Source organism: Pseudorca crassidens, chromosome 2 (genome assembly GCF_039906515.1).
Source record: "Pseudorca crassidens isolate mPseCra1 chromosome 2, mPseCra1.hap1, whole genome shotgun sequence".
NCBI classification, from domain to species: Eukaryota; Metazoa; Chordata; class Mammalia; order Artiodactyla; family Delphinidae; genus Pseudorca; species Pseudorca crassidens.
Window position 1 is genome coordinate 181,550,066 of NC_090297.1, and position 25,678 is coordinate 181,575,743.

Genomic DNA, 25,678 nt, shown 5'->3' on the forward strand with positions numbered 1-25,678 from the left:
CTAAATCAAATACTTTCAGAACTGGAAGGAAACTTATAAATTGTCTAAACTGGCCTTTTCATTTAATGTGAGAATAAACTGAAACTCAAGGATGTGAATTTGCTAATCCACATTCCACTAGATTCCTTAATAGTCCATATTGCCTTGTGTGTTACCTTTGTCATGCTCTTGGTAGTAGGCATGGTGTTTTGTTTTCACTTGCTTGAATTGGCAGTCTTGTTGCATTCACAGTACGTGCTCAAAAAAAGACTTGAGGATAGAGTGACATTGCACCTCTGATTGCCCATATCAGGGCCTTGATTCAAGTCAGCAAATATTCGAGAGCCCAGCTGTGTAGTGGGGAAGTATTTCTGTTGCCTCTAGAACGAGGAACGTTAGCGTATGTTGCTATATCCTTACTATGAAATAGGATCAAAGAAGAAGAAATTCCTGTTATGGAGGCCAGTTCTAGGAAGCAGTCCTTAGTTAGAGATGGTAGATAGATAGTAAAGGCCAGAAAGCTCCTGGGTGATCACAGGGTTGTTTGGTCAGTATTTTATAAATAACACATTTCATTATATTAGATACCTTGATTCATGAGGGCCAGGCTTCATTGTTTGTTTGTCATTTTGCTGTATTGACAATAACTTACGTGTCCTTGTTGCTTCTTGCACAGTATGTATGACTGAAACGTTTGTTAACCCCACTGACCAGTTTCTCCCTTTAATTTCTTCTTTTGCCATGATTCAGAGATCATGATGGGCTGTTTCCTTTTTCTCTGTAGCCATGCCTTTCTCTTAAGTTGGTTCTCATTTGTTTATTATATGTGTTCCCTGTTTCAGTGAAAATCCTATCTTACAAAGCAGTTATTAGAGATTAATCAAATCAATCCTAAAGGATTTGTCTTATAATTCCTTGAAATAGTTATATCTATCTGTACATTGAAAATAATTTTCAGAAAACTTGTATAGCTGTTCAAGAATACATAGTGACCTTCTTGCCATCACCATGGTAGGCTGTATTTTCAAAGCATTTGTCCTATTACTGTGTTTCTCAAACTATGGTCCTCACAATGCCTGTGTCAGAAACACTGATTTGATAAGTACAAGCACTGGCGTTTAAAAGCAAGTACCCCAGATGGTTGTTATACACAGATTGGAAAGCTACTGTTCTCTGATATAGTGCAAGTGATTTTAATGGAGGTGTTCCTCAGGCAACAGTAAGAAATGCCACATGGCCTTTTTAAAAAAGATTTTTTCATTTAAAAAATTATTTATGATGGAAGTCCATCCCTACTGCTACCATCATTTCTCACTGGGGCTGTGTGGCCCTTGGAGTAGTTCACACTTAGTAATCAGACCCTTCTAAGCATATGTAGCCAATGTTTCAGCTCCACTGGTGGCCAGGTATTACTGAAATCAGTGTTATAAATCAATTAAAATAAATTAGATAAATACACATAACTGTAAATAAGAATTGAGTAATAATAGAAAATTCCACTTCAAACTAGTGAGAGAAAATAGTACATCTAAGTGTTAATTTTAGTTCTGTCCCAACCAAACGGTCCCTCTTGAGTGTACTGCTTGTGCTGTGTGCTGTTCTCACCATTTTTGGCATTTTTAGGGTATTTTTCTCAGCTGGGTGTGAAGGCTTACCACTTCCCTTACCTCGAGATGGTTTGCATTTTGCTTAAGGGCAAAGCCCTTAGCCTGGCAGCAGAGATTTTGCCTCCAGGCCCCAAGGCCCGAGCTTTACCTGCAGTTGCCTCTCTTGCTCCTGGGTTTGACTTTGCCAGGCTCTCCTGTCCTGCTTATCTGGCCGAGCTGGAAAGTGTTTGGGAACAGCGTGATGACGGCGTGATGACTAACCTGTTCCTTTTTCCATCGATAACAAGGAGCTGGTTCTCGAGTCCTTTCTAGCTGCCCTCCTTGTCCCAGATACAGGCCTTAACATGTAAGTTATGTTCTTTACTTAAGCAAGCCTATGTGGCCATTTTAAAACTACTTTCTATCAGTGATTTTTTGTTTACCTTTTTCTTTAATTAATTTGGAGTGTATCAATAAATTCAGGCCCTTTTTGTTTATCACCATTTCTACACCCACCTTAAAGAAATATATATTTATACACATATACATATGTAGATCATAAATAATGTAAGAAGAAACAGCTTGACAAAGAAGGTTTTGAAGTCCTGGATTGAGTCCAGGTTCGTTTTTGTATGTTTTCAGAGGCCAAGCACAGGGTCTTAGGGTGAGTTAAATTAATATCCACAGAACTCAGTTTAAGAGTTGAGTGTCTGGCTTAGGAGAGAGATCACGGGGTGTGATTAATGGTTCAGTTAATAAAAAGGAGCCTGGGCTGCAACGATGTGCTCGGTTGCCAGGGCACCCTGTCTCCCGGGCTGTGGTCCCTGCAGGGCACGCTACAGTTCCTAGGCCTTTTTTGTTCACGAGATGGGTTGTCAGCCTCTGAATGGCAGTGTTTCCAGAGTAAGACCCAAATGAACATCCATTTTTCTTCATTGTGAAGTTTGTGGGGTATTTGCGTATGCATCTTGAGACCCCTGGAAAGATGATCCAGTTGGCTGCACAGCATTTGATGTTAAGCTTAGTTTCAAATCAAGGCCAGCTTTCTCTGAATTTGGAAGGCATACTTGCCTGCAAGCAGAGAGGCAGGCCGTTTGCTCTCTGGAGAGCTGCGGCAGCTGTAAGGGTGAGTCTGTGTCTCTTCCCTTTATGATCCTCCTTTTCGCATTTGTTCCTTTATTGTTCTCCCCACTTTCCTACTGGGCCCCACCAATTCACAGGTTGAAGAAAGAAATTTGGGGGTATTGGTAAGTAGCTCACAGTGAGTAGACAAATAATCTAAACAAAGATCTATCTTTATGCTTTTAAAACTCAGTTTTGATTAATTGCGGAAGATGGGAGACAGGCGTGAGCAGTGTTATCTGTATGATCACTCCTGGCTCACCCGTCTTTAACAGCTCTGTATCGGGACCTCTGTCTTCAGCCTCAACCCTGACCTGCCTTTCCAGATTCACTTCTTTATTCTCCCCCAGATGTTGGTCCCATCTGACAACTTACCATTTTTTGATAAATTTTGTACCCTTTCTGGCCTCTGCTTTATCTTTTTCTAGCTGCTTTTAATTTCCATTTTTTTATACTTCAGCTGTTCAATCTCAGTGATTAAAAATCATCTTTATCCTTTAAGACTCTGCTCAAATGTTATACAAAAAGTACAAAGAAATCTTCCTTCTGCTTCTTTAGGCCTTTAGTGCTTATCGACTCTCCCTGTTGTTGTACTTGTCTTAGCTTCCTCCCTGGAATATGTGCTTCTGGAAGGTGTGAATCATGTCCTGTACATATTTGTGTTTCCTGCAGGGCCTGGGACCATTCTTGTCAGAACTGGCCATTCAGGGAATGGCAGATGACTGCATCCCAGAGCCTGTATGGGGCAGAAGGTCTGGGTAGATACGAGTAGTGAGAGAACGTCCAGGACAGTTGAGCAGTTGATTTCAGGGAAGTATAGGGTGAATGGCAGACACAGGGGCCCACAGGGCGTGGTATGAGGGAGGTTTACTCAGTGAAATGGGTAAAGGTCTCACCTGGGCTTGGTGTCTGAACTCTGAATTTTTGAAAGATCTCAGAGTGGGGTGAGATGGGAACCAGGACTGGGAAAAAACAGGAGTATATGCCAGACACGAAGTTGGTGGGGATGGAGAGGGGTGTGGGGTCAGGACAGAGACCAGTTGGGTGATTAGGTATAAATTAGAGGCTTGGGCAACAAGGAACAATGTAAGAACTGAGCTCCTCTAATTAGGACATACATTGAAACAGGACCAGGAGTCAGATGACATTGATTTGAACCTGACTTATTACTAAGGTGTTCACCAAGTATCCTTCTGTTTCCCTTCCTTAGAGGCTAGCCCATTCCTAGTTCAAGGTAAGTGCTTTGGCTTTTCTGTAAAGGGAAAGGAACCTCTCTCTGCCCATAGAGGGTGCTTACTGTATATATTTGCCAAATGAATTCCATTATGATGTTCTGATAATCCCCTCATGGAGAAAATGTTGAACTAAGTTATTCCCTTCTTAGGAATAATTACTAATTTGAATTGATGGAAAATTATCATTTGATTTGTGTTCATCAAATGCTGACATAGTAAAAAGTTGTTCCACTTCAAAACAGATACATTTTATTTAGTATCTTTTCATATTTTTAATTGCTAGAAGTTTAAAAGAACAATCAAAATGTCAATAATTATTTTAAAAACATTTAAAGGCCAAGCCAGATGGACCAGAAATACATTGTATATTCATGAACTCAAGAAGAGACACATAGGCAGTTAACCTGGGAAGGTACCACCTTATCAAAGGTCTTGAACACTGTGCTCAGAAGATCGACCCTTTCCTCTCCTGTGATGTGATTATAAAGAGTTACTTGTACCTTTATGGTTTCAAGTTTTGTTTTTAATAGGGGTAAAAGCTATAGTGCTTTGATACTTCTTTATTTGGTTCTTAGTTAATAGCAGGTCAGGAACTAGCATCAAAATAGAATCAAGGTTATTATAAAGGGGACCTCAGATATATTTGTTAAAAAAATGTATTAAGTTGAGTTTGGTTTATGAGATGTATGAAGAAATTTAGTTTATATTTGAAAATCCAGACTTAAGCGATCCTATACTATACTTTAAAGTTACCAAGAAAAAGTAAGATTACCAAGAAGAAGTGCTATTTCTTTCTTTCTTTTTTTTAAAAAATAGATTCCCCCTTTAGCGTCCTCTTTTTCCCCCTTTTAAAATTTAGGATTAAGTTAAATTTATTTGTTTGTCTATCTACTCGTTGATTCAGTTTTTAAGGAAACACCCCCAACACCTTCTACCTGTTTCTAGGTAGGTTTTAACCTTGTTTAAAATCCTTCAACTATTGTCTTGAATAATTTCCAATCCCTTAGTCTCCTAACTGCGGTTTGGGTGTTGGTGCTTGCTCTGCTGCGTCCTTAGCTCCTGTCTTCCTGCCCTGCTTGTGGTGGCCCCGCTCTCCCTGCGTCAGTCGGGACGTCCCCGTCCTCTGCCCGGCCAGCTCGTACAGTTCCTTCAGATGCACCTCGGTGTTTTCTCTGCAAGGCTGGCCTGGCTGCCAGGCTGCCTGGGCATCCTTACCATCAGCTCTTGTCCTGGCAGTCCCTGCCACGGCGTCTGGTGGAATACTTGTTTCCTGATATTGTAAAGTCTGTTTCTTTGTCTCCCCTAAGAATAACCTGATGGGTTGGAATTACCTCAGTGCTTTTTGTATTCCCAGCCACTGGTAGACACGTTAGCTGTGGTCAAAAAGTGGCTGAATGAGTTTTGGAGAAGATAAGAAAGCAAGCAGATGGGCGTCTGGGATGGGTCCCAGTCACGGCAGAGGGTCTGGGTAGGTGATATTGTCCTTTATCTCCAGTTCCAGCACGTTTTTCTCCCTACCCCTGTCCCCCACCTTTGAGTAGCTGTGGCTGTTTATTGAAATGGGATGAAATAAAGACATGAGAGACTTCACTTTCTTGCACATTCTTAGGATGTTTTATTTGTGTCCTGGTGTTTGCTGCCTCATTGAAGGCAGGGGTTTAGATGTCTTTGACTAAGCGTGAAGAGTTGATTCATCTCTCTGTTATGTTTTCTAATTCTTTTGCAGTTGTGACTGTCTCTGTCCTCCTTCATAAGCAGAAGGAGTATGATCATGGGGGTCAGGAGGGCAAACCTTGTCTCGTATGGTTTTGGAGACCTTCTCAAAGCTCTGTGCAAAATACACTTACCTCTGGTCTACCCTTGTCACTGCAGTGCCAAGATGGCCTCCCACGCGGAGCACCATCCAGTCAGTGACTGTCAGAAGGGCACAGATCCCTCCACTTGGCTTGGGAAGGGAAAGTTGAAATACTCTAAGATACAAGGAAATACAGGTTTTGCCTCAGTTTTAGATAAAGTTACCATAGTGCCCAGTGCTGAAGAGCAAAGGCGGAGAAATATTAACCAGATCAGTGTAGAGTTCAGAGCCCTGCTGTTTACGCCGAGAGTACAGAACAGCTTCCTCCGTTCTCATTCAATGTGCATTCGCCAGAACTACCCAAGTTAAGAACAAACATGGCTTCTTGGTGGGGCGGGGGTGGGGAAGGCCTCACTCACGTGGACCTTGGATGCCTGTGGGAGGCCCGCATGACCTGTCTGGTAGGTAGCTGGTGGCTGCATGTGGCTTGAACACCGCAGAGCAGTCCGGCTGGGGAGCAGCTCTGGGGTCATCAGCGTGGAAGGTGGAAGCAGGTGAGCATGCCTGGGGAAGGTGTGTCAGGGCCTGTCCAGCCTTCCTCACGTAAAAGGGCAGGTTCACTAAAAGGTAAGTAAATACTCAGTGAATCCTGGGAGAAATTAAAAGTTAACTTCTGTGTTGCTGCCTGACTTTAGCTGTAAGTATGACATGTAAGGTATCTCTTGTGAAGACCCAAATAAGGCTGTTTCCATCCTTAATAAATCTGTGCTTTTAAAGCCTGTTACTGTTTGCCATTTTTCTAAGATTTTATCAGTTCTTTAGTCAGAGGAATGGACTTCTGCAGAGTCAGAAGGTTTCTGAAAACAAAACTGAAGTAGATGTCAATTATATAATTCCATTTTGAGTGTAAGTCTGTAATCACTATTAATTAGATTTTCAGGGTTTTTTTAATGAGTCCTTTATGTTTAAAGTCTCACGTACAGTCCTAGGTAGCTTCCTCAGCATACCGTGTTTATTATTGCCACTATTAATTTAAAACAGTCATCCTTGTTCTTTGGGTAGTATCTTCATAAAATCATAGTTTCACATGATGAGTGTGCCAGAGAAAGTACATTTGTTTCTAGTGACTGTAAAAGTTTGGCATGATTTGTAGTGTGTGTTCAGAAGAGCAGGAGAGGACTGCATGGCGGTGCAGCAGCAGTGACATGATGGGCGGTGTTGGCTGAGAAAGTCTGCCCCGCAGCCGCCTTGGTCAGCTGCACAGAATCCGTTTAAAGACTTGTGTGGTTCTGTGGTATGAAGAAGAATGTAACAGCGATTGAATTTAGTTCCTCAGAAGGTAAATTTTAAAACATAAAGTATAGCCATGATTTACTTAAGTTTGTTGAGAAATCTTTTTATTAAAAGCTAGGACAGTTTTGTGTGACTGTGAGTCAGTGGCTTTTCCTGCTTGCTTTTTCTCCCTTCTTTCTTAATTTTCTGTTAATTTTCATTGCATTGGAAGTCTGTGCACAGTAAAACGGAGGTCAAGCAGCCAAGAGGTCTAATTCTTCTTCTTCTTTCTGTTTTTGAGGGGCGAGGGTGGGCAGGAGGGGGCAAGGCAGGAGTTTTCATAGAAGTAGAGTAACACATTCAGTTTGTTTTGCTAGACACTGATTGTGTCCTACTAACCTAATTGTCCCTTAGATAGACTCTGTTGTTATGACTGACTCAGGTCGTGAGAATGTCGTGGGGCCCTGGGTGTGGGTCAGTGGAGAAGTTCCCTGGCAGGGAGTCCTGCCTTTACCACTGGGCTGTAGGGCTCCTTTCCTTGCCTGGGGTTGAGGAGCATCAAAGGAAGGAAGTGATAGGACATCTTTTAAAACCACTTCATAGTTTACTGTAAACTAGCCTGGAAAGAAATGAGGGTTTTGGAAGTTCAGGAATAATCAGAATATAGAGCAGTGACTGTGGTAGAGCACATGTGCTAAACAAATGAAGAAACAGCAGTTTATAAGCTTTTTTTAAATAAAGATAAAATATAAAATCTGTGTTAATTCAGAAAAATCTATTAAATTTTTCCTTTATTTAAATAAGTGTTTTTTAGTGATGATTTTTCAGTTAGTGAGTGCTTGTTACAGACAAAAGGCTGTTAAAACAAATGACCTTACAATACATAATTCATACTCATTAAAGTGTTCCCAAGTACTGGCTTGTATTCCATGGGGTCTTATCAGCTTTGTTATGATAGAATTCACTACTATGAATTATTTAGTACAAGGAATGCTTTTTATAATCAGATTTGGAAGATGGGTCCAAGCTATTTATCTCAGCTCTTTACGTACGTCAGTCTTTTGCCGTGGATGGTTATAGTTCGGCTACCATGCTTTTTTCTGGTGTTACAGCTGAATGGTTGGCCTAGTGATCACGTGCTTTTGCCAGGCCTTCGTTGTTGCTGTGTGGGTAACTGAATGACATGGCAGAATGATAAGGGACATTTATTGTGTTTGTAACAGCATCCTGTGCCCACAGTTAACCAAAACAAATGGAAAGTGTCAAAAGCTTTTTTGGACAAATTTCTTTGAAAGGGGTGAGTAAGGATCACTTGTTTTTTTTATCCTCATAGGGAAATTCTTCTGTAACGATAAACAGAAGAAATAATACCATCTTTTATTTGTATTGAACTTTAACCCTTTTGAGAAGTAGTAATACTTCATTCTTCCAGGCACTTGTTTCTGGTAGAAAACTCCCCGTATTTGCCACTCAGGGAGAAGGATTTGGGGCCTTGCTGTGTCACTGCAGACTGTGTGCTCATCGTGAGCTTTCCTTGAGAGCAGAGCAGTAACTTGTCCTTGATCGTTCAAAAGTGTCAGTAGATGCTCACGTGAATTTGAACTAGTTAGGTCCTGATTGTTAGACCTGTGTTCTTTATAAATTCTTGTTTTCTAAATTTGATTATTTAACAAGTGTTTATTGGACTTTCATATGTACTGGAGGTTAAAAAAAAAAAAAAAAGGAAGAGACAGATTCTGCCCTTAAATAGTAATTGCTTGTGTTGTTATTGGACCTAGTGAAGTATTGGACCTCAGATGCACAGATAATGGAGTCACTAAAATGCCCTGGGACAAATTACTTAAAGGGGTATTTTATAAAGGTTCACCTGAGTGTGAAGCAAGGTTGGCCAGGCAGGCAGGCTAGCTGGGAAGGGTGTTTCAGCTAGGATGGCACACTGTGTCAGAGGCACACAGGCGTGAAAGAGCCTGGCATTTGGAAGAAGTGTCAATGGTTCATTAAGGCCAGAGTATAGGATTTATATGCAAGCCAGCAAGGCTAAGAAAAGTTTCATTCCTTAAAGGGTTTTAGGCAGGAGTGTGACATATGGAGGTTTTCGTTTGAGATTGATCATTATGGTGGGTGTGGAGAGTAGGAATTACATTACCAAAGTCAGGAAGAACAATTAATTGGTTATAATAGCTGCAAGGATCATGAGAGTCCGGGAGAAGCAGAGAGAGGTTTGGGAGGTAGAATTAATGGGAGTTGGGGACTCGTGCAGGTAAGGGAGTCAAAGGGTCTGTGATGGCCTAGGAACTATATGACTGAGTGGCAGTGCCATTCACTGAGGAGGGAATACAGAGTAGAATGGATTTGAAGTGGTCAAGATTTTAGACGTTTCTGGTTTGGCTAATCAGGCAGAGAGATCCAGCCAGTAGGGTTGGAAATGAGATTCTGGAGCTATTGGTTCATAAATCATCAGTATGTAAGAGGCAGGCTATGTGCCAGATGAAAATGCATAATTATTGATTTAAATAATCAAGGGACTTGCTGTTAAAGGAAACCTGAGCAAGCAAATAAGCAGAATTGCTCATTGATCATCGAGCAAAAGATGTATTTTGTGTGGAAAGGAAAGAAGCAGATAAAATAATTTTCTAATCACGCCCTTTATGGTGGTGATTCAGATTGCTAGCTTGATTTATTCCAAGCAGGTAGTACATTAAGTAGAAGTAAATACATTAACCAATAATTGATAAAAGTAAGTCACTGGAACTTGGATCTTCATCCAAGAAATTGGAAGGGATTAACGTGTTCTCTTTAGTATCACAAAATACTGGAAGTAACGGACCAGTTACTGCAGAGAACAAAGCATGGTGTTGTGGCTAAAACAGTGTATACATAGCCAAATTATTGTTCACGTGTGATTAAAAGGGAGTGACGGTTTCAGATTTTCAAGGGGTAGAGAAAGTGTGTTGCATGTGTGACCTTTAGAAAGAATACTTACAGATGTACTATAGGAGAAAAGTCAAGACTAAGAGTTTGGGAAGGGGCCATCTTTGTACGAAAGCATTGGGAATGAGCACTGGAGCAGATTAGATGTAAAAGCAGGACTAAACAGGTGTTATTCAAGGTTGGAAATAGTAAAAATGCCAGGGATAACTTGGATAGGCTGTGGCTATAAAACGTATAATCTCTGGAGATGGAGCATTAGGGGAAAAGTAATGGCATGATCAGTCCTTGGCTAACCTGGATCGGATTGTGCATCATAAGATGGATTTTACTTTTCCCTTGATAATCAGCCAAAAACTGGTTAGTGGAGGACTTAAAAAAACTTGGAAGTCACCATTAGTAGAATTTAAAATTGGAGGGGATATATGCTTTCTAAGTAGCTGGACAGGATTAAAGCAAGCAAACATGGTTCATACGGCGAGAGATGAAACAACAAACCAAACAGGAAGGAAACAAAAAACAAGACTCTAAAAGACAAATACCAGTGAAACAATTTACATTAAATGTGTTTAACGTGTTAAATGTGTTACATTTCTGTTTTAAAAGATGGACTCAACCTAAAAAATAATCCTCACCTGTGTCCTGCTTTCAAAAGATACTTAGAACAAAGAAACATAGAAAGGTTAAAAATAAAAAGGTAGGCCAAGATTTGTAAGGAATACACAACAGAAAACACAGAAGGTTAAGAATAAGAATTCCAGAGTAGAATTGAATGAAAAAAAGAAAAGCACTGAAGACAATAAAGGACAGTTTTAAAAAAATTGACTCGCTGTTATCATTAGCAGACCAGTAACTATGAAGATCTGAAGTTATATGAGCTGCCTTCACAACAGACTTCTAAGCCCAGTTTTTATATTTTCACTTCATAAAATTAAATGAATGGGAATCTTCTGATTCATGCTCTTGAGTTAGTATATTCTTAATACCAAAAATTGGACCAAACATTTAAATAAAATATCAACCAAGCTATGTTTAACAGATTACCAGAGTTCTCCAAGAGATTAATGGAAGTTCTGTGGAAGAATTTTGTGGCTAGACAGTTTTGGAAAAATCTGTATAGGGTACCATTTTTGAGGGTCACAGTGCACTTTTTAGCATATTAGGGTCCCTGAGAAGTCTAGCCCAGTATTTGTTTAGCCCAGTATTTTGCAGATACCTTTGATGATGGATCTCTCTCTGTCTCTCTGTTTTGGTTGTGGAATACCAATAACAACTTAAGGGAATCCGGTGTTTTAAAGAACAGAGTTTGGAAAACACTTCTGAATATTGGTGTACATTCTGTAATAAAATTAAGACTAATGGAACAGTTGAAGAGTCAGTCATTCATTAATCAAGGAGGGTTTATCTGAGCATATAAAGGTGGTTTAATAGAAAAGATCTAGTTATATGATTCATTACCTTGTTTGGTTCAGTAAGAAAACTTGTATGATAAGCTTACTAGAGCAGAAAAGCATTTGATATCATTTGATACCTAACCCCTCCTTTTTTTACATTAAAAAAACTTAGAAAATTGGGAATATCGTTTGATATGGAATATGGTCAGTATCATAATTTGTTGCAATTTCATAGTTCGTCCTTATTCTTATCTGCTATATTTTAAGCTCTTTGAGAGAAGGAAATAATAATTAATTTTTACATTTTTTTGTTACCCAGTCTAATATAGGACCTTGTGTTTTATGCATTCTGTTGCGATTTGTTAATGAAGACATTATTTGGAAGTGTATCCGTATGTAGTTTTTAGATCAAAATGGATTATAGTAAAAAATGATCTTTTTCTTTATGTCAAGTATTTTTTAAGTGTGAAATACATGATTTTTCAAAATGGAAATAGATACTCTTCAGGATGGGCCTCTTTATGTTTGCTTTATTCATTTGCCTAGCAAGCCTTGAATACTTAAGGTGAATTTAAATTTTGTCTAACAGTTAAGTGACAGGAAATTTTATAAAGGTTCTTGAACAGTAAAGGGGTATTATAAATACTGTTTTTAAAAAGGATTATCCTGGCCAGAAGGATTATCCTTGGTAAAGCAGGATGCGTAAGGAAGACTCCTATAATGGCAGAAGTGCTCATTTAGGAAAAGCAAGGGATTTGGGGACCCGAGGCTGGCTCAGAACTTTCCAGGATGTGGTTGGGTTTTGAGCTAAACACAATTTTTCTGTGGTCTTGAGGATTGCATTCCAGCCCATGAAACCCTAGCTGTGAACTGTGGCTTTACAGAGCTTGAGAAAATTTTGTTTGTATGCAGATTTCTGCAGTCTTTCGATTTCCAGGAAGAAGCCACAGTTACTCAGGGCTGTGTGTGTGTGTGTGTGTGTGTGTGTGTGTGAGTGAGCGTGTGTGAAGAGACACACAATAGGCTGAACTTAATACTGATTTATAGGAGTCAGGAAATCTGAATTCTAGTATTTTCTCCTTGTATGATCTTGGATAAGTCATATAACTTGCCTCTTTGGAGTTTTCTCACCTGTAACCTGGAAATTATTCCCCCCCCTCACTCCACTGTGATGTCTTGAGAAGGTGCCTGTGGGAACTTTTTAAAAATTACAGGGCTTCCCCGGTGGCACAGTGGTTAAGAATCCACCTGCCAGTGCAGGCGACACGGGTTCGAGCCCTGGTTGGGAAAGATCCCGCATGCAGTGGAGCAGCTAAGCCCATGAGCCACAACTACTGAGCCTGCGCTCTAGAGCCCACAAGCCACAACTCCTGAGCCCATGTGCCACAACTACTGAAGCCTGTGCGCCTAGAGCCCGTGCTATGCAACAGGAGAAACCACCGCAACGGGAAGCCCACGCACTGCAACTAGAGAAAGCCTGAGTGTAGCAACGAAGATGCAAGGCAGCCAAAGATAAATAAATAAATAATTTCAAAAAATTACAAAACTGTAAGTGTAAGATGTCAGTAAAGCATATTCATACTCATTTTGCTGGAAGAGGACATATAAACAGAATTTGGAAACCCTAAAAATCATGGCAACAAGGAAACATGAAGATCTTTTTTCTTGCAGTTAAAACTAGTATTTAAAAGCCTTTCTGTTACAGAGAGTAAATTAATAATACAGTTGTGTCATAATTTAGAATCAGTATTTACATTGCTAACATTTTGTTACTTATTCTAAAGTGATTTGTTCAGTGTATACCCTGAAGTCTGTTGTTTTAACTGTATAGCTAGATGAAAATATGGCAGAAGAGGTTTGCATGAGCTTTCTTTTCCTTTTAACGGTTTGCTTGAGGAATGGGCAGGCTTTTCTTCACTGGACAGACGGTAAAGGGAGGACATTGAGTGGATTTCCTAAGCTTGCATTTGCTGGACAGTGACAGAGTCAGGGCTAGAATTCATAATTTTTGTTGTTACCATATTTTCTCCCTTTGGCTACAGCATTTTTTTGCTGATAATTATGACTTTGTAATAATATTTGATAATCATAATAATCTTTTAGGAAGATAGTCCAATGGTGTGTGCCTTTTGCTTATTGATTTACAGATTCACAGTAAGAAGACACAGGGAGTATTTTCTATAAGAGGACATACGATTTTTTCTTTGAAACAACAAATTCTCAGGCTTATTAAATAAATTACATTCATATAGTCATTTACAAATGTGTGAATTAGTAATGGCCTTATAGCTCACACATTTTTCAATGTTGATTCATAATAGGACAAACTGTATAAAGTACTTCATGAAATGATGCTCTAATATGCATTCATAAAATGATTGGGTTTTTTTTAAATGTAAGAGAAATATCTATATGGGAAAGGTTAAAAGGGGATAAGTTATGAAACTGAGAATGTCATCTATTTTATATGGTTTTTCCCATTAACTTTAAACACATGATAGTTCCCTTGTACCTTGAGGTAAATAATTATAAGTTGGAATCTTAGAGCATCACATCATCTTTAAATAATTCAGAAACAGTAACAAACACAGTAGCATTAACTTAGTTTTTTTTGTGAGGTCAGCTGTGTACTTGGAATGTCATTCTAAGCAAATAAAAACTTTCGCTTCTTGGTATTTTAGATTTCAGATTAATTGGCCACTGACTGTTTCTCAGTAGTGTTTTATTCCGTGAAGACTTTCATGAAGGGATCTTAGGAATGGCTCAGGCATCCTAGGGAGGCTCTTCTCGGGGGCGGGGACTGACCTGCAGCAGCCCAGGGTCCCTAGCTCAGAGGGAACTGCTCCAATTTATGCAACGTGACTTATTTATTTCAGAGGAAATTAGAATTTGGCGGATGTTTGAGACTGGAAGGGACTTTGGAAGTCATGTCCTCCAGTTGTATTTGATATTTTAGGTAACTGAGGCTGAGAGCGTTAAGTGAGACGTTACAAAGACCGTGCTTGGTCCAAGTGGGTTAAGTTGTATTCTGCGTATCATATTCAAGTGCTTTTCTTCCACTGTTATTATTTATGTTTGTGAGAATCTCCTTGATAACATCACTGAAGAAGTAAACAGAAACAATGAAGTTCTAAACTTGTAGGACTCTTACATTTCATTCAGTGCTATAACAGAAGAAATGATTATTTGAGAAATTTCACCTAGATGGTGGACTAATCCACAAGTTGTACTTAAAATATATTTTGTTAACATTTAACAAAATGTTGTAAAGCAAATCAGTTTCTTAAAAATGACACGTGAAAGGGACAGCGCTTTAATTGAAGTAAAGACCTCATTAAACTTTGACAATTAATGAAATAACTACGTTTGTTAGGACACTGGGTTTTATGTTAATATATCTTTGACATATTAAACAAAATATAGGTAGATGTTCTTCAAGTTTACCTCTGTTTGATGGAAGTAAAGAGTGAAATCATCAAAAGGTGGGCAACAGGGAGAAGTCTGTATCAGGACAGCAGATTAGTCAACTTCTATGTAGTTGACTGTAATGGACATTTTTGATGGCAAAGCTGTAAATCCCAGGAGATACAGAGATGTGCATAATTTGATTGCCAACTTTCAGTTAGGAAGGTGTTCTTGGACATACATTAATAATGGTTTTGCCATTCTTGAGTTTTCTCTTTTGTTTAAATATTAAATAATAAGTAGGTCTATTTGGCCTCTGTTTCCAAGCGGACAGGCTTGTTTTAATCTCTTAGGCTTTGACCTGGAGAGGCAACAGTTGTGAATAAGAGTGTGTGTGTGTGTGTGTGTGTGTGTGTGTGTGTGTGTGTGTGTGTAAGAGAGAGAGATGGACTTGTGTTTGCCTGCTTTCTTATTACAGCCTAAGATTCTGATCATGGATTATGACTTGGTTTTCTGGTTGGTATTCTTGCTGCCATGCCTGCAGTTTTGATTTCTGTATGTATTACAAGTAGTTAAATAATATGAAAAAAACATGCAGGGATTTTAGGGTTATTTTTTGGAAATACTACTTCTGTTTTTAAGTTTGAGAAACTGTGACTTTTAAAACCACTGTTCCTTGTTCCATGCTATCTACTTAGGGACTTAAACACACTTATTGTTTTGATAAAATAGAATCCAGCTGATAAGCAGTGGTTATTCACTGTACCTTGTGAAGGCGTATTGTGGAAGAACTGTGCTGGATATGATGGGAGATTCAGAGGAATCTGCTACAGCCTTTGTCACCAAGGATTTTATAACCCTGACCGATGGTGTCATTGACAATGTGAGGAAGGCCCTTAGTGCCTGTAGAGCACACCATAGTGTCAGGCTACTGCAGGGACGTCAACAGACAGGGGGTCTCCTGGGGTTTGGGTGGACTCCCCCGAGGCCCCAGGGAAGCAGAGGGGTGTGTGCTGGGCTGTGACTGGAAGCTGTTGCGGTAGGCGAAATTAGGGTTTCTAAAGGTCAAAAATGGGCCAGTTTGGCAAAAAGAGTGCGACCTGAGGCTCTGATTCATTCTGTCTATGGCTGCCAAAGTGGTATTTGTAAAATGGAAAACCAGCTCTAACTCTTCGTCTGAGAACCAGCCAGTCTTCTGAGTCTGCGTTGAGTAGCCTGAAACTTGAGCCTTCCCTTGACTTTCCATCGGCTGCGTCTCTGGCAGCTGCTTCTGAGGCCTCTTCACTGGGATGTGAGCTCTTCAATGGAAGGCTCCCTTTGTTGTTCATCTTTTTATCCTTAGTACCTGCCTGCTTCAGAGAAGGAAGTCAGTACATTGCTGTTGAATAAATAGGGGCCTGCAGTTCCAGGCTAAGGAATTTGGACTTTATTCTAAAAATGGTGGAGAACAATTAGAAATTTTTAAGCAGAACGATGATATAGTGAAGGTATTTTAGGATGATGAATGCAGCTGATTATTATGATGCTAGCTGGCCTTCTCAACATTATACTCTGAAATGCTTCTGACTTATGGTAGATACACATTTGTAGTCCTAGACACTTGTGGTAGTTAATCGATGGAACAAATCCCTGCTGCTTTTCTTATTTTACTCTAAATTAGCATTTAGAGTCAGTTTTAACCACTGCTTTTTAAGTTCACCAAAACAAAGCAGGATTAGGTAGGCTTTATTTTTTCATTCATTTGGCAAATACTTGAATGTCTGCTTTGTGCCCATTGTGTTCTAAGCATTGGGGGACACACAGCGTGTGATTCCAGTAAGCAAAAATCACTCCTAGGGTGGTTCAAAAATCATGTGAAGAGAACATAAATAGAAACATTTTCCTTTTCTCTGTTTCATATTTTTCTAAAGGACATCAGAAATCTGGGAGTGTAGGAACCTCCTCTGGACTTCCTTGGACATTGTGTGTATTGGTGATACCTGGACCATTTAACAGTTTGATGCTTAATTAACAATAACTTTCAAGTGATTTAATAATGAGATATGCACATGCCAGATTTTAGTTCTTAGGAAATGTATCAGTGTTACTGGTGCTTAGTACTCATTGATTACTCACAATATACGATGTGCTCTAACAGAAAGCAAGGTTTTGACTTTATTCACTGGGCAGTTTTCACAAATGGTAAATACAATATAAATAAATGTGCATAGTATTTCACTTACTTAGGCATCGGAGTCCTTTATAATAATCTATGACTTTAAGTGCCCCCTTTGAAGGAGTGGATGAATAAGCACTGTAGAGTTCTGAACTTCATTTCTTCAGTTGATAGGCTTGGCTTTTTTCCCGTCAGCCTATTTGACTGAGAGACAGTTTTTACATGGCTTTATTGGAAAATTCATATATATAATAATTCAATTTTAAATAGTCAAACTGCTTATACATTCATAAAACTTCCATTATTTTTCTAGATCATTCAAAAATTTAGAAGATTTGTGACTAATGGTTGACTTAAGGATTCTTAAGTGAAATTTGGGTTTGTGTTGACAGCAGTTTTACGAACTTTAGAACACATACACACACAACAGAACACGATGTCAGCAGTAATAACAAGATTATCCTTATCTCCACTAATATAGTGACAAAATATTCTAAGCCAAAATAGAACGTTACTGGTGGTTTGGGGAAAGTCCAGTGACAATACGCTTTTGAAAGGTACTAGGAAAATCCTTATTAAAAACAATGTCTTCACTGTTCTATTTTCAACATACAAACAAGCACGCCTGTGAAGACCGGGGTGTGTTAATGGGGGTGCCCACTTCTCCTCTCTGAGGCGTTTCTTTTACTTAGCAGGAAGAGAGAAGCTTTTTGCTTAGTGATTCTGTATTTTAACTTAGTTCTGTCACGAATGGGAACTGTGTCCATCAGTTGAGATAAGCCAGGTTTTCTGGCGGATATTTTGTTTTAAACAGGTGTTATTGGTGATTGCCTCATTTTATGTATGGTTCAGCTTTGTGAAACTACTTAAGACATAAAATTTTCACTTCATACTCCTCTGGGAGGGAGGAAATGAATTCTCCCAATTCAGAATGTTCCTTGGTAAAGCTTTCTTGATGGGTCTATTAAAGTCTTGTTCTGAATTATAGAACTAAGAATCTCATTCCTTTTTTTAAAAAAAATTAATTAATTAATCTTGGCTGCATTGGGTCTTCGTTGCTGCGCGGGCTTTCTCTAGTTGTGGCGAGCGGGGGCTTCTCATTGTGGTAGCTTCTCTTGTTGCAGAGCACAGGCTCTAGGCACGCGGGCTCGGTAGTTGAGGCGCACGGGCTTAGATGCTCCGCAGCATGTGGGATCTTCCCAGCCCAGGGCTAGAACCCGTGTCTCCTGCATTGGCAGGCGGAAGAATCTCATTTCTTGAATTATGTGATCTGATATTAAAACAGTAGAAGTGTAAGAAATGTGGTGTCTTGACATATTGAAGGTTGCAAGCACCTCTGACCATCCATGAAGTGGAGCCTTTCTGTATGTAATGAGTATGAGGGACAGACAGAACCCAGAAAGAACACCTCCCATGTGGAGGGGCACTGCCTGGAATTCCTCCTCTGTCCCCTTTCTTCCCCTTCTTTCACCCCCTCATTAAATGAACTCCCGCTTATCCTTGAGGCCTCAGTGGGAAGAGTTCCTTGACAGCCCCCTCCCCCGTTTCCCCCAAACTCTGGTATATGCTCCTTTATCACCTTGCCTTTTTCACCTGTCAAACTAGCCATTACAGGGACCCTTTCTAACTAGATTGCAGGCTCCCTGAGGGCAGCGTCCGTGTCCGTTCTGTGCAGGATATACGCCCAGTGCCTAGTGTAGCACCTGCATATAATAGGCCCTTAATAAGCAGTGTTAATGTGGTGACGACGGAGATATAAAGGTACTCAGAAATACTTAATCAGTGTCAGTGAGGATCTGTGTCAGCGGAACTGGGTGAAACACATCTAGTCAATCTGAAAATAATAGAGGAAAAAGTCGGTGTGATATGTGGACTGCCCAAAATTGAAAAAGTCATATTATGTTAGATTAGATTTATAATCATACTGACTTGCTTCGTCTTGTGGATTTAAACGAACCTGAAAATAAATTGACCAGGGCCTTCCTCTCAATCAGCTGCACTTGTTTTTTATTTCTACCCTAACTACGCAGCTGTCTATGCATCCCTTGTGCTCAGTTGCCGGCTAAATTGTCTTCCTAACAACTAATCTTGGGTTTGTAGCACATGTGACCGTGCCTTGCCTTACTGATCAGGTTCTCCTCAAAAGTTCAACATTGTGTCTGATTTCCATGTTTCCTTTCTTGGAACAGGTAGCTCTAGGGTCTCAGGGATTTGGAAACTATTTTTGTTATTGTTTACTGCTTTGCGTAGTGACCTTTTGATAGCTGCTGAGTTGTGGGAATAGGTTTGATAGTATAAATATAACAGGAGCATATCTCAAAGAGATTTTTTTCTTTGGTTTTAAAATGTTCTTTTCCTTAATTATGTCCAAACTGATTTAAACGTTAAGAACAATTATTCTGAATTTTTCTCACACCAATGAGAGTGTTGAACTGAGTACAGAACATACGTGTGAGCAATACACACTGAAGTATAAGTTAATTTATGTGTATGGTTTTTCTTGTAATCTTAAAAATTGAGACCAGTGCATTTGTGGTAACTGTGAAGTGTCACCCACGGAAACAGCCTTAGAAAGCTGTAAATTGTGGAATTTGCTAAGGAAACAGATATCTTCTTCAGGGAGTCTGAATTATGGTTGTTTTTCTGCACATTGTATGATACATGCTTAAGGTATAACTACAAATTGGTGAGGGAATGATGAGGGATGAAAGGGTCCAGAGGGGAGAGAAAGGTAGTCTTGTTACTTGTTTCAATAGAAACAATATTGGCATAAAAAATTATGTATAAATATATAAAGCTGGGTTTTGTGAAAAGAAAGGACTCGTTCAGTTTGATTGGTGATTGGTTGCTGGTCGTCTTCCAGATAACTTGTCATTTCTGTTTCAATTTCCTGAGGCCATACCGTTGGGTGCATACTGAAATATTGAACGTGAAAATGAAAATCTATAAATCATTTTCTTTGTTAAAACATGTACGCAGAATCTTGGCCCTAGAAGATGACCTTATGAGAGAATTTATGCTGCGATTCTTTAACGAGCTAGAAGATTTATGTCACCGGATCACCTTTCTAATGGTCATTTTATTTAAACTTATGGTCAATATGTTTAGAACAGTAAACTGATTAATGGAAATTATTTTTATATGTGAAAGGTTGTATTTAAAATTATTTCCATAGCTATTGAAATATTATCTTTCTTCTTAGTTTTCTGTTTAGTAATGAACTCAGATGTCAAGGCATATTGGGTGTGTGTTTGGTGAAATAGAACATTAAATCCATCGAAGTTAATATTCTGATTTGTTGAACTCCCTCTTACCTTTACAGTTTCCTTTAAAGGTGTGAAATGCCAAGATACTGTGTGAAGAACAGGTGGTTGTTGTTTTATCCTGTTTCTAGTATTATTTGCTGGCTGTCATGCAGGCCCAAAAGGAGTCGGTGCTAAGACTAGAATAAACGACAAAGCGAGCAAGAAGCTTGGCCTGCTCCGACTCTGAGGGAGCTGAAAGTGGATGGGGAGACGTGATTAGAGCCCAGGGGTTCATGAGAGCACAGCCACCAGCGGGAGCGCCAGCATAGCCGCGTTGGTGCTTCTGCCCACGGGTCCCAGGGAGGAGGAGAGGGGCCTGGTTGGTTGCTGTGCTTGCATTGCGTTCCGGCTCGTAGCTCCGGAACCCAGGGCTGTCATTTGAAATAGACGTTTGAAAATTTTGCTGTTTTTGGTTAATTATGATGTAATTAATCCCTGATTGTATGAACCAATATCTTATACTTCGATTAGTTATAGTTAAAGCACAATTGAGAGAAGTAGATACTTGCATCTTTCAAGTTAAAAGGACTAAGGATTCCTTCTAACTGAGTGGAGTGAGCAGTCATAGGACGCTGCTGAGTAGGCTGTCATAGCTGTCAGGTGGATGTTAGGTTGCACTTTGCATTGTTAATACTGCTTTTGGTTTTAATAACCTCTGGTTGAAAATTCTTTCCAGGGAACAATTTTTATATAGAATTTCAGTCTGGGAGAAAACATCTCATGACTCACAGACCTCTTTAAACTTTCAGATTAATGTTAAAGGCTTTTAAGATGAAGGCAGATTTTGTTTCAGAATATTTCAAAATATTTATTCTTTTGGGACCAACAACTTAAAATTATTTTATTCATTCCTTCAGGGGCTGCATTCTTCTTAGTATTATGCTCAGAATAGCTTCTAAGCTCGGATGATACACTTTCAAAAATTCGAAAAGGTAACTACTCGGTTAAACAGCATTTAGTCGATTTTAAGAAGTTGTTAGAATGAATAAGGAATTTGTATATTAACTGATTTAAAAGTTAAACTTCACTTTAGTTTCACTGATTAAAAAAAAAGAAGGGAAGAGTATCATTTTATGTTTACTTAAATTATTTGTTTTGTATTGCTGTATAAACGAATATGTTAATTTAAGAATACAACACTGTATTAGACAGGGTTCTCCAGAGAAACAGAACCAAGAGGATACACATACAAACACACACACACACACACACACACACACACACACACACACACACACACACACACACACACACACACACACACACACACCTCTCTGTATATGTGGTTACCTTAACCTGTGCAACTAGCCGTGTATCCAGCTGTATACATACATACACACATCAGATACACATGTATAAAGAGATTTGTGGTAAGGAATCTGCTCACGTGATTCCAGAGGCTGGGGTGCCCCCAGATCTGCCACCTGCAAGCTGGAGACCCAGGAAAGCTGGTAATGTAGTTCTAGTCCAAGTCCAAAGGCCCCAAAACCAGGAGAGGTGGTGGTGTGAGTTGTAATGCAGTTACGAAGGCCTGAGGGCTAGGAGTGCCAGTGGTGTGAGTCCCAGGCCAAGGGCAGGAGAAAACCAACATTCCAGCTCAGCAGTCGTCCAGAGAGAGTTCCCCCTTGCTCCGCCTTTTTGTGGCATTCAGGCCCTTGATGGATTGGATGCTGCTCCCCCATGTGGGGAGGGCAGGCTGCTTAACTCAGTCCTCTGATTCCAATGCCTGTTTCATCTGGAAACACACTCACAGAAGCTCAGAAATCATGTTTAACCAAATATCTGGGCACCCCATGACCCAGTCAACTTGACACATAAAGTGAACCATTCCAAACACCACGGATAATTCTTTCCTATGCTCTTAGTCATACTATTTCCAGAAGTGCTTGTACTGTACTTGAATCAGATGAGACAGAGGAAAATGTTTTGATGAAAATATTACTTTAGCCTTAAGTTTCCTTTTCCTGAAGCTGCATAAAGTATAGCCAGGGATCCCTCTCGCCCACCCCCAGTACTGTCAGTGATGTCCAAATCCACTGTGAAACTTAGGAATTGGGTCCGTTTCAGGGTTGTCGTCTGGGAGCATACTGTCATGTCTCAGTCAGTTGCAATAGACAGACTCTTGAGACTCCTCTAAGTTTCAACATACCTCCATCTTCCTAAGTCAGAGTATTCTGGTATTTTCTCCCAAGACAGGCAAACCAACTCAAACTGTCAGAGTGGTGGTGTTTTTATACCATTATTTTTCTTTAATGCTTTTTAAATGACTTAAGCTTTAACAAAATATATATTTATTGAGTTTGCTATTTTATGGAATGCTAGAATTAAAATATGGTTTTTCTAAATGAATAATTATCAGTTATACATTTAGAAATTTAGTATTTTTTTCTAGAAATGTTTTGTTTTGTTCTGTATTTCCACCATTTATTAGAAGATTGGCCCAAGAAGAGAATGACTATTTTATTTCCAACAAGTGAGATTTGTTAGAATATTGACTTTTCTAAATCAGTGAAAGGTTTTTGCTGTGTTTGCTATTAAACAGTAAAGGGGTAGTCATAAATTTTATATAGTATTTATCATTTTTATATTTTTAAAACGTGTTTAAAAACAAGTCGTAACAGAGATCAAGTTTAACAGAGATCACTTCTGTTTTAACTCAGTGGATTAGGAACCCTCAAACTGGGAAACTAGCACATGGAGGGGGTCCTAGGCTGTTATTCCCCTGGGAAGGGGGTCTTTTGGCAGAAGTGAAATGCTCTTTCCAACACGCCCTGAGCATTCTTGTGTGTGTCTTTTGGGCACGTAGGAGGGGAATTGGGAGGTCCTAGGGACATTGTCCTCCAAATATTCCCACCTACGGTATATGAGAGTTCTAGTTGCTCCATATCTTGGTTTTATTTTGCCAGAATTTAAAGTTTTTAGCCTCTCCGATGGGTATGACATAGTACCCTGTTGTTAGTTTAATTTGCCTAGCTCTGATCTTAAAATGCTGAGATTGAATATTTTTTCAAATGCTCTTCTGAAAATTACTTGTTCATGTCTTTGCCAATTAAAAAAATTGGATTGTCTTGTTTATTGAGCTCTTCACAAACCCTAGATATTAGGTCTGTGTTGGTTATATGTATTATGAATATTTTTTTCCTGGTCTGTGAATTTTCTGCACTTTTTCAGTTGTCTCCCTTGATGAATTGAGCTTATCAGTGTTTCATAGTTGTATCTTTTATCCTGAAGTATATTTCCTTCTACTTTGATGTCATGAAGATACTTGTCTATTTTCCTCAAAAGTTTTACTTTTCACATTTAGGTCTCTAGCCCACTGTGTGTAGTGGAAGGTGGTGGTCCCCTACTTATGTATGTACACATGTAGTGCCTGTTCCGTCACATACAAAGTTTTCATACAGGAGTAGTTCTGTTCCTGGGCTGTAGTTCTGCTCTGCTGGTCTTTGTTTTTTCCTGCTTCAGTTACACTTTCAGTAAGTCTTGATCTCTGTTTGGGAAAAGCCCTTTGCCTTGGTGGTGTTTCTCAAAAATTTCTTGGCTATTTTTGGCTCCTTTTTCTTTCATAATTCAGAATTAGTTTCATAGACATAACAAATACACAACACATTTTTTCAGGAATTTGTCCATTTCATCTAAGGTTTTAGATTTACTGAGAAAAATTATCATTATTTTTGTATTCTTTCCCCCTGACACTTCTTATTCTTCTGGATTTGTAGTTATTCTTATATTTTTATTATCTTTTCACTTTCCTTTTTTCTCGATCAATCTTGCCATAGGTTTGTCTATTTTTATTAATTTTTTTTTTAAGAACCAGCTTTTGGTTTTGTGGAGTATTACTGTCTTTATTTTCTATTTCATTTATTCCTGCTCTTTTTAAGTTATTGGTATGACTTGGAATTTTATTGGATGTGGGGCAGACAGGGCTGAATGAAGGATTACTCCATGGTTTCCACTGTAGGGACGAAGTGGATGGTAGTGTTTAAGGGTTGAAGTGAAAATAGTTGGAATCAGTTCGTGGGGAGGTCATTGAGTTCACTTTTGTATAGCAAGCTTGCAGTGGAGATGTTTAGAGGAGAAGCTGGACCTGAAGTAGTCATTTCGGTATTTGCTTATTGATAGAGATAGTCAGTGGAGAAGAGTGGGAAGAGGGAAAGACAAAATGCTTGTAGGTCAGTGGGAAGCCTTCCTGGCACAGCAATACCACCACCATCCCTATTTCCATTTAGTTTAAAAACCTCTGTACTTCCAAGAATAGTTGTGCGTACATTTGCAGTAATGTACTAATATTTGCAGATTCCACAAATATTTCCACATGTTTATTTCCACAAACGCCCCTATGTCACATCTCAGAGCCCCATTTCTTCCCAGTCTGGATCCTGACCTCGGAATAGCAGTCTCAGCAGAACTGATGATCTGCTACCCCGACAGTTAGTCTTGGGCCCAATCTTTGGCCCTTTCTGCTGACTGCAGACGATGAAAGGAGCCTCCTTAACTTTTCATGTGACCTCAGATCACTCTCAGTTTTCATCCCCTACCATTCGCTGACGACCCCAGCAACAGCTGATTCCATAGTTCTTGCAAGTCACTACTTCCCATCAGCCTCTCATCAGGTGGGATTACTCCACCTGCCAGTAAATTTCCTTCAGCTGGTATTGCGTCCCACTGCATGACTAGTGAAAGTTTTAACCATCGCACTATTACTCATGCGAGGGGCTGTCTGTGCTTCACCTGTCGCCTGTGATCCAGGTGCAGAATCCCATCTTTGAGACTGCTTTCTGGACCACTTCTACTGGCAACTGCCATTGGCCAAATTCTTCAGAAAACAGACTCTTGAGATCTGCATGCGTGGCCTTTTTTTTTTTTTTCTGTATAATGCTTTTGGGAACAACACCTGGGAGGAAGCAGGATGGTCAGTGGAGGTACTTAATTGCAGTGTGGTTGCAGCAGAGGCTTCAGCCAATCCCACGGGAACATTCCAGGGCTGGACTGGCCCTTCGGGATGGTCCCAGGTTGATGGAGGAGTCTGGACCTTTGTATGACCGTCTATGGAGGCAGCTGCCTCGAGAGGAGCTCAGGTGTGAGCCCTCAGCAGCCGTCACTCCTGCAGCTCGAGGGACCAGCTCCTGACCTGGAGGGTGACCTGGAGGCTTTTAGACTCTCTTCTTCCCAGTGCATGCATTTCATACCACTGATATTAATTAGTTAATTGTGTGGTTTAACTCTTTTCTTTACCTACTGCTTTTTTGTTTTTTCCTCTGCTAGTTCTGTTTGCTGCTGAGAGAGGTGTTTTAAAACCTCCAACTCTTGATTGTAGAATTGTGTGGGGTTGTTTTCCTTCTAGTTTTATCAATTTTTTGCTTAATAGATTCAGGCTATGTTATTCAAATATAGGATTGTTGTGCCTTGTTGAATTGTACCTTTCATTTTTATAAGATATTCCTCCTTTTAATAATGCTTTTTGTCTTTAAAAGCTACTTTGTCTAATCTAAATAGAGTTTCAGC

General features: G+C 39.6%; 1 protein-coding gene across 6 annotated transcripts in view; it reads left to right on the forward strand.

The window, feature by feature from the left end:
- NEK7 (NIMA related kinase 7) overlaps positions 1–25,678 on the forward strand; it is a 150,571-nt gene that overhangs the window by 7,560 nt on the left and 117,333 nt on the right. Inside the window, exon 1 of one of the 6 annotated variants that reach the window (XM_067729833.1) lies at positions 7,034–7,056. The exons of 4 other annotated variants lie outside the window; for them this stretch is intronic. The gene's annotated coding sequence lies outside the window, so the exon portion shown is untranslated. Of the gene's footprint in view, positions 1–7,033; positions 7,057–21,088; positions 21,109–25,678 lie in introns of those variants that run through there. One more of the 6 variants, XM_067729832.1, reaches the window with a different exon arrangement.